Source organism: Cebus imitator, unplaced genomic scaffold, assembly GCF_001604975.1.
Source record: "Cebus imitator isolate Cc_AM_T3 unplaced genomic scaffold, Cebus_imitator-1.0 Scaffold669, whole genome shotgun sequence".
In the NCBI taxonomy this organism is placed as follows: Eukaryota; Metazoa; Chordata; class Mammalia; order Primates; family Cebidae; genus Cebus; species Cebus imitator.
The window spans coordinates 223543-234119 of NW_016107984.1; positions in this window are offsets into that span (position 1 = coordinate 223543).

A 10577-nucleotide genomic window follows, 5' to 3' on the forward strand; every position below is an offset into this window, starting at 1 on the left:
AGATGTAAATGTCAGCATAGTGTTCCATATCCAGCAAAAATATATTTCTAAATAAAGACTGTTTTCAGAAATAAAAAGCTAAAGGAATTCATCACCAGCAAACCTGCACTACAAGAAACGTTAAAGGAAGTTCCTCAGCAGAAGGAAATTGAGACCGCATGGAAATCTGGATCTACACAAAGGAATAAAGAGTATCAGGAGTTGTTAGCTGCATGAGTAACTGTGTGAGATTTTGTTCTTATTTAAAAATTAAAGATGTAATTATGGCATTTACAACATATGTAGAAGTAAAATGTATGACAACAGCACAAAAAGCCAGGAGCGGGGAAATGGGAATAACTATCATGAGAGTCTAATACTGTCTACAAAGCGCTATAAAAACACTCAAAGATCGACTATGATAAGGTAAGGATACATATTATGAAGGCTAAAGCAACCATTCAAATGATAAAACACAGTCACAGCAAACAGACCCCAGTCTTTAGACCATCTCATGCCTGTGAGCACAGCCACACTCCAAGCAGTGTGAACCAGGTGGAAGGAAAAGAACCTGGAGAGCAAAGAACCCCAGGCCTGGGGCTCAGGTTTCCCCTATGGGGAGACTCACCTTTAAAGCTGCAGGCCCCTCATTACAGTTCCATGTGCTTCTCAGCCTCTCGTATTCTTGCCTCTTGAAATACCCCATTTGTGTTTTTTTCAAAGAATAAGGATCGGAAGAGACTTGTCTAATTCTTCCCTTGCTTTCCAAAACAAGAAAGAATTTCACACCTTCTTAGGAGCTGAGGACATAGGCTTAGAATAGTAAGCTGTGGATACTTGGAATAATTGCCTTGCACATCCAGGTAGAGAGGCCTTGAGGGTGGAGTCAACGATTCTCAAAAATGTGTGGAAGTGTTAGAATCCCCACACACTGCCCTGGTCTAGGAAGAAATGAACAGCCAGCTGTCTGGCAGAGCAGGCCAGTGTTTTGTTTTGCTGAATGGGTGTGCAAGGCAAAGGGAAGTGTCAGGAAAGACACAGAGAGCTGGCCAAAAAGGAGAAGAGAGATTCTGTAAAAAGGAAAAAAAAATAGGAAAATTGAGTCAGCTGCTATGGGGAGAAGAATTTAGGATAAGAGGAGGCTGTTGAAGAGATGTAGTGATTAAATGTTGGTTGTAACCACTTCCTCCTCTGTCTCCCTCAAGAACCTCAGTAAATATCTGCATTACCTCTTCTAGTCAAATGTGGGTTTTGGTGAAAAAAGAACAGGTAAGACTATCCTCAAGGGAGGCAGAGGGTGCCCGGTCACACTTACATAAAGAAAGGTGGTTGACCTTCACTCATGATTTCATTGGCTTGTTCATCTCATCAGTAAATATTTAATAAACATGTTCTGTGCACCAGGCACTGCTCTAGGTGCTTAGATTTCACCAGTGAACAGCACAAATGTCCCTACATTGTTGCCAGAGAACGCAATAAATTATAAAGAGAATAAATGAGTATATTATAGTATGTTAGAACATAATGAGTAGAATGGAAAAAATAAAAACTAAAGGAGACAGAGATTTTAAACAGGGTAGTCAGGGTATGCCCCCCTGGTAAAGGAGGTAAGGAAGTGAGCTTTAGTTTGGATATTTGCCCCTCCAAACCTCATGTTGAAATTTGTTTCAGATGTTGGAGGCAAGGCCTAGTGGAGGTGTTCGGGTCTTGGGAGAGGACCCCTTGTGAATGGCTTGGCACTGGCTTAGAGGTAATGGGTCAGTTCTCGCATGAGAGCTGGCTATTAGGAAGAGCTGGGTACTCCCCTCTCTCTCTTGCTTCCTCTCTCACCTTGTGACTTCTACATAGCCATCTCCCCTTCGCCTCCCACCATCAGTGGAAGCAACCTGAGTCCCCTACAAGAAGCCAACCAGATGCTGACACCACATTTCCCATACAGCCTGCAGAACCATGAGCCAAATAAGCCTCTTTTTTTAATAAATTGCCCAGACTCAGGTACTTCTCTATGTCAATACAAATGGACAAAGACAAAATGGAGGGCAATCGACGCAGGCGGAAAGGCAATGCAAAAGTCTGGAGGTAGACTTTCCCGAAACTGTGGAATTTCATAAGGACATAATGGATGGTGAAGAGAAAACTTATGGTGGCTATGAAAGCCCTGATGCCACATATGTCAAATTTATATCCTTTGATGGTCATGAATTTATTGTAAAACAACAACATGCATTAATATCAGGCATGATAAAAGCCATGTTGAGTGGCCCCGGTCAACATGGCTTGAGAATGAAACCAGTGAGTCAATTTTAGAGAGATCCCTTAACAGTGCTATCAAAAGTATTCTTGTATTTTACCTATAAGTTTCACATACTAACAACTCCACCAAGATTCCTGAATTCCACTGGAATAGCTGATGGCTATGATTTCCTGAACCATTAAATAAAACAAATCAAAATAAACTGCTAACTTTTTTCATTATTTAATACCTATAGTTCAGTTAGTAATTTTTTCATATATAACACATTGCCTTATGCAATTGAACCATAAAGTTCATTGCAAAGCCAGGTGCGGTGGCTCACACCTGTAATCCCAGCACTTTGGGATGCTGAGGCAGGCAGATCACCTGAGGCCAAGAGTTCGAGACCAGCCTGGCCAACATGGTGAAACTCCATCTCTGCTAATAATATAAAAATCAGCTGGGTGTGGTGGCACATGCCGGTAATCCCAGCAACTTGGAAGGCTGAGGCAGGAGAATCACTTGAACCTGGGAGGTAGAAGTTGCAGTGAGCAAAGATCACACCAAAGCACTCCAGCTTGAGTGACAGATTATCTTGTTTTCCTGCAAAGCAATCAGAATTGAAATTGTTTACCACATCAATGAACTAATGATATTTTTACAAGCTGAGAAGTAAACTGATATGCCAGTTCATAGGTGGTTTTGTCTCATCTGTCATATGTGACTTTCTGAATTAGAGCAATGATAATACAGCAAATGCTAAAATTTAGGCATATATAAACACATTCTACAGATAAATCATGGGACTAAATATTTTTATTTTTTATTTTTTTAAGACTATTCTGATCTTATAGCCACCATAAGCATTACTAGAGTTATACAAATAATTGCATTATAAGCATGTTTATAACTTAGCCAAAATATTGATTTTTACAGCTTTTTAAGAATAAGAGTTGAAATCTCATACATGTTTTTTGACAAACTGCAATATTAATTGTATATTTTTGTTTATTGCTATAATTTAAGAATTTTATTTTAAAAGCAGTTTTGGAAGATTATTAAATTTAGCTTTTGAAGCAGTAACTGTTTGAACTGTAGCCAGATGGTCAACAAGGAAACTACATAACTTCAAGTTCTTGTACATTACACACTTTGAGCAATGAAAGCACTATATTTTCACTGTCTATAAAGCTTCCTTTGCAATTTACACACACACACACACACACACACACACACAAAGGCAGGAGACAATGGGGTGGGATTTCTTCTGGGAATGACAACCTGAAATGAGTGTAGAGGTTCAGGTGCCTTTTGAATATACTAAAAAGAAAACCACTGAATTATACTTTAAGAGGATGAAATTTATAGTGTGTAAGTTATATTTCAATTTTTTTAATGTCCAAGGCAGGAATGTGCCTTGCACTTTGGAGAAACAGCAAGATGGCCAGTATAGTATGGCTGCAGTGGAGCTGAACAAAAAAAAGGTGAGTTCAGGGATGGGACAGGGCATCAGACCACAGAGGCCTTGTTGGTTTTTGTAAGATCTGCGGGTTTTACTCCAATTACATGGGGAACCTCTGCAGGGTTTTGATGTGTGTAGTGACATCGTATCATCTACATTTCAAGGACCAGGCTACCTGCTGTGTTGGCAGTAGCTACACAGGGACAAGAGTAAAGGCAAGGGGGACCATGAAGAGGCCGCTGCAGTGATCCAGGGAAAGGTGATGCAGTCCTGGGTAAGCTCAGGGAGAGCTGCAGAAATGGTGAGAAGGACCGTATCCTGGGCATGATTTGAGGATCTGCCCACAAAATTTGTTTCTGAGTAGATAATGGACAGGAGTGAAAGAAAGGAGTCAAGGTGCATAGCTCCAAGGACTTGTGGCCTGACCGTGGGAAAGATGAAGATGGTATTAACTGAAGTGGAAAAGACTATGAGCCCAGGAGGTTGGAGCAAGGGGAAACTCAAAGTATGATTTTGTCAACGTTTGTAAAGTCACCCTAGTGGAGTTGCGGAAGACAGATGTGCAAATGTGGAGTTTAAAAGACAGTTCTGGGCTGAAGATGTAAATATGATTCTATCAGAAACTGATGAGATTGTCAAGGCAGTGGATATAAGTATTAATAAATAAGAGAACCAAGGTCTGAGGCTAGGGGGACTTTAAATGACCAAAAAAAAAAAAAAAAGAAAGCACAGACAAAAGGAGATGATAGTAACGAATACTGAAATACTGAGACGTGACCAGGGAAGGAGGACGAAGCCCATGAGGATGTGACTTCCTGAGAACCACAAAAAGAAAGTATGTCAGAGAGAAAGCACCAGATGCTTCTCATGGGTCTACTAAGAAGAAAACCAAGAATTTGCTGCTGGTGAACTTGATGAGAAAAGTCACTGTGGTCTCATAGGGGCAAAAACATGATTAGTGAAGATTTAATAAAGAATGATTAAAAAAATCTTTAGGACCTAGGAATAGAAAAAGTTTTCTTGGAACACAAAGAGCATCAACCATAGAGAAAAACAACTAAGTAATTGAACTTTACCAAAATGAAAGCCTTCTACTCTTCAAAACACACCATCAGGAAAATGAAATTCTGGTACAGATAGGAGTTTTTAAAAATGAAAAGAGGTAAGCTACTCACTGGGAGAACATATTCTCCAGTCATACATCTGACAAAGAACTTGAATCAGTGGAACTCTTCCAACTCAACAAGAAGACAAACAACCCTTTTAAAATGGACAGAATATTTGGATAGATATTTCACAAAAGAAGATATGCACATGGTAAGGAAGCCTATGAAACAGCACTCAGTATTTTCAGTCATTAGGGAAGTACAAATTAAAACCACGTTGAGATACCACAGAGCAGTTGAAATGGCTAAAGTTCGAGACTGACAATACAAGGTGGGTGGGGATATGCAGCCACTGGCAGTCTCATACGTTGCTGGTAGGAATGTAAAATAGCACAACCACTTTGGGAAACGATTTGGCAGTTTCTGAAAAACTTAAACTTAAACCTACCATGTGACCCAAAAATTCCACTTCCACATATTTACCCAAGAAAAACAAAAACATATGTCCATACAAACCCTTATTCCAAACTCAATACCTCACTCCTTCCCAATCAAAGCCCTCATCTTCATGGAGCAGACCTACACATGCTGAAATCCAAACTTTCTCTGGAGCTCTCTTTCTCCTCTGCTTATCTGTATTTTGACTGAAAGAAACAAAAGTCCCCATGTACAGCCAGGGAGACCCTATGGCTTTCACACTTTGCCTTGCACTGGTGAGTTCTCATCCTCAGACTGTCATTGTTTTTTTCCAAGGTGTTGATGGCCTCCAGGAATGGTCACCTGATTCCAATGTCCTTATAATGACTATCTCCAGCCCCCAGACTCCCAAGATGACCACCAGAGATGTCATACCAGCACCCAATCTCAGTCTACCACTGTTGAAAATCTCAACAATGTGCCACAATGTGGCACTGGGACTATCTGGGTACACTTAGAATAGTGATGTGGTCTTCATTCCCAGGAAGTCAATGGACAGTCCATCTTCAAAACCCAATTTTAGGTTGTGCTTTGTAGAACCGTTTCTGATACCAATTATCATAGGTTGGGATTACCAAAAAAAAAAAAAAAGTCTCTAAAGCTCTGAGATTGATATGAAGAAAGTTTATTAGGAATTACTCTTGACAGTCATATCTATAAGGGGTACGAAAAGCTAAAGTGGGCAAAGGAAGAAGTTGAACTGCAAGCTGGTTTCAACAGAGAGCTCAGCTTTGAGAATTTTTGGATCTGCAGTGGCTCTTTGGTGTTCTCCCATCTTGATGCCAAAGGTTGGGGCCTGTAGACTTCTCTCATCAACCAGTTATTGGATGAGGGCTGCCCACAGGAAGTGGGTAGCTTGGGCAAGCCAGAGAGCAACCTCCAGAGAAGAATTTGGCTGAGAACTGTCAGCTTCCGGCACAGAGTGCCTCTGTCCTTAGGGGAACCTGGGGGACACAACAGCACCCGCCACACTCGCCGCCCACTCTCAAACATACCGTGAGCAAAGGACAGCAAAGAGTTCTCTCCCATTTCACCAGTGAAAGTGGATAAACACCAGTATTTCCTTTTCTCAGCCCAGGGCATTTTCCGCTGAGGGTAAGAGAGAGGCTAAGAGTTTATCCTGCTCTGGACTCACAGAAAGAAATGAAGACCAGATGGCAGGAGGCCCTGATCCTAACCCAGCAGAAATATGGGTTCCATCCTGTCTGCCTACCTCAACACTGGTCTGAACAGAACACAAAAGATTCCACAACCTCATTCAGAGGGAATCAGAGTTACATATGAGTTAATGCAATTCAACATATACATAGCTAATATTTATCAAGTGTACATTTCAGAGCTTATTCTAAACACCATGCGTCTCTGTGTGTGAATTTACATACATAGACATATATACGCACATATGCACATAATCAATATATACATATATATGTGTACTCATATACATTCATTTAACCCTTAGAGCAGCCCTCCGAGGAAGGCACCACACTTACACCGTTATAGGTAAGGAGGCAGAACACGGAGAGGCAAAGTGAACTTGCCCAACATTTCTAGAGGTTAGAGGGACAACAACTTTAAGTTCTCATTCATTTATCCATCCCATATGTCTTTTCTGGGACTGCAGTCTTTCAGTAATCCAAAAAATGTGATCATTTTTCACTGTGTGTAACACTGTGTAACAGAGATTTTTCCATATGTGTAACAGAGATTCTTGTTATGGCTTCCTTCACTGTGCAGAAGATTAGGGCAGTGTTTCAGCTGCAGTGAGCAGGTCTCAAAGATCATAATCCCAACATCATGATCACCCTCAACCATATCTGCCTCAAATACAGCCCTGGGGTTGCAGTGTATGGGTGGGCTCCAGGGCGGCCCCCCACAGTGGGACTGGGTGGAACTCTGTACATGGGTAGCAGCCGGTGAGGGGACAGGGAAAGAGCAGCACAAACGGGAAGGAAGCTGGCTGTTCCCACACTTTCCTAGGCCCTGTACTTGCCCTTGCACTCACAGCCCAGTGTCGCCTACCACCAGCACCCTGACAACTCCCAAACACATGCAACCAGCTCCAGCTGCGCTCCCAAATGCACACCCAGCACTGCCCTGCCTGGTCAATGTCTCCACCTGCATGCACAAAGGAGGTATGAACATCTCCGAAACCATCTCACTGTCTTTCTTCCCCAGACCCACCTCTTTCTGTCCCCAGTTCTGGTTGTTGGGGCCGTCATCTACCCACCCGCCATAAGAAAAAGCACAGGATCACCTTGTCATTCTCTGATATTGCCCCCTTCTACCGGCTGACAAGCCCAGTAACCTTCCCGCAGGAGCACAGCATACAGGGCGGTTGGTAGAAGTCCCGTTGCCTGTCCTCAAGGCTAGTTCTCCCCATCTCTGTCTATCAGGAATTTCCTCTATAAATTATAAACCCTGGAAGACAAGTGATTTCTCCAATCTCCTGTACCAGTGAGAGACACTGCCAATGAATGACAAGGACTCCAGATCCATAAATTAAATAAAAATGATAAATTTGAGCAAAAATGGCATCTAGTGGATTACTGATTGGCATTAGCAGTTATTTCCAAATGGGTGATGAGAGGAATCAACTGAGGAATCTATTTCAAAAGTCCGGTCTCCTGGAACATGCCTTTGGGAAGGCAGCCAAATGACAGGATTTCCAGGTAAATATGAACTTCAGATAAACTGTTTATTCTAAATATGTTCCATGTAATATTTGAGACATACTTTTACTTAATAAAATATTTGTTGCTTACCTGAAATTTAGATCTAGCTCAGCATCCTATGTTTTTATTTGCCAAATCTGGCAACTCTAACAGGCCTAGAGAATCAAATATCTTTTGAGCCCTTGGAATGGGCTTAATCTGAAATTTCACACAAGTCTGACTGGTCATCATTGGAGACTGAGGGGCCCTGGTGATGGGACAGAAGTTCAGTTCCAGACCCTCTGCAAAGCAACACAGCATTCCTCAAAATCAGGAGACTCAGCCCCTCACACCCAGTGGGACCAGACGGTACCTTGGCTGGAGCTTCTCAGAGAGCCTAAATGCCAACCAAGGCTGGCTCATGATGCACTCGTGGCTTTGGGAAGCACCATAATGTGTCAGAGTGAAAAATAAACAAAACTGAAGTCCAGAGAACTCTGCTCATCTGCTGCTTTCTCTACTTACCAGCTGTACAACCTTGGAAAGGTACTGAAGCTCTGTGATCCTCATGCATTTGTTTTTTTCATTAAAGAAATATTTATTGGGTGCCCTTTATGTGCAAGGTCCTCTGCCAGGCCCTGGGGATTTAACAATGAACAAGGCAGTCATGGTTCTGTGCTCACAGAGGGCACACATGTGTAACAGACAAGTAACTAAAAATGCAAAGGCTGTCAATGAAACAAACAGGGTGCTGCTTAGAGTCAGGTGGGCAGGGGCATCTGGGCTGCATGGTCCCCCAGAAGCTTTCTCTGAAAAGGTGACAATTCAGTTGAGACCTGCAGTTTGAAAAGAAGCAGCCATCAGCAAGCCTGGATGTCGTAACCATGTCCTTTTATATTCTGTATTCTTATGTTTTGACATCTGGAGTCTTGCTGACCCTGAAGGGGCTGCCCCTCCCAGGGTTGGCCAGGTCCTAAAGATCTCAAATAGCTCAACGGTACACAGCTTTCACATGCAAAGCAGCCAATCGAGAGTCCATACCCCAACCCCTCCTTCATGGGGGTCTCCTACAGCATTGCTGAATTCACTTTGTTTTTAGTAGGGTCTTGCAGATTCCTTGGGATTTTCTATAGAGCTAATCATGTCATCTGCAAATGCAGACGGTTTTATTTCTTCTTTCAAATCCGTATGTCTTTTATATCCTTTTCTTGCATTATTGTACTGGCTAGAGCTTCTAGCACAATGCTAAATAAAAGTGGTGAGAGCAGGCATCCTTGCCTTTTCCCTGTCTTAGAAGGAAAGCACCATTAAGTATAATGCTAATAGCAAATTTTTTTAATAAATGCTCTTTAACAAATCGAGGATGTTCTCCATTTCTATTTTTTTCTGACAGTTTTTAATCATAAATAAACATTAGATTTTGCCAACTTCTTTTTTCCACATCAACTCTAGGTTGTTACTATGGTGAATTACACTGATGACTTTTTGAATATTGAATCATCATTATATCCCTAGAACAAAAATCCTAATTGAAATAGTATATATTTCTTTTTATAAATTGTCCAATTCTATTCTCTAATGTTTTGTACTATGTCTGGTTTTGCTATGAGACCAGTCTGGTTTTGGTATTACTGGCTTCACGAAGATGAACTGGAAAGTTTCCTTACATTTTTTGGAAAAGATTTTTGTATAGAATTGGTGTCAATTCATCCTTAAACGTTTGGTAGAAGTATCCAATGAAATTATATGAGCTTAGAAATTTCCATCTTAGGAGATAATTACAAATTCAATTTTCTTTAAGTTACAGCACTAATCAAAATAACTATTTCACATTGGCTGAGTTGCAGAAGTTTGTGTTTTTTGATGAATTAGTTCATTTCATCTAAGTGTCAAATTTGCAAGTGTAGTTGTTCATAGTATCCCACATCATATTAATGTCTACAGGTCTGTATTGATAAAACAGGTTCCACTCCTGATATTTGTAATTTGTGTAGTTATTCTTTTTTTTTCTTTGCCAGTCTTTCTAGAGGTTTATCAATTTTATTGATGCCTTCAAATAATCGGTTTTTTTGTTTCATTGATTTTTTTCTATTGTTTTTCTGCTGTTGATCTCATTGATGTCTGTTCTTTATTTTTTCCTTCCTTCTGTTTACATTTTGAAGTTTTCAAACTTCTTGAGGTGGGAGCTTGGATTATTGATTTTCAGCTTTCTGCTTTTCTAGTGCATGTGTTGAGAGATACAAACATTGCTCTCAGCGCTGCCTTAGATGTGCACACATACATTTTTATATGTTGTACTTTCATTTTCCCTCAGTTCAGTATACTTTTTAATTCCCTTAATATTTCCTCTTTGTCTCATGGGATTTTCACAAGCATGCTGTTGAGTTTCCATGTGCTCAGAAATTTTCTGATCATTTTTCTATATTGATTTCTAGTTTGATTCCATTATATTAGCGAATGTATTCTGTATGATTTCGATTCTTCTAAAATGTTAAAGTTTGTTTATGGTTAAGGATATGTTCCATGTTGCTACCTACTTTGTGGGTCTGAAAAGAATGTGTGTTTTGCTGTTGTTAGACAGAATATTCTGTAAATGTTAACCATACACTGTTGGTTGAGGGAGTGATTGAGTTCTTTTATACGCTTGCTGATTTTTTTTTTTTTTT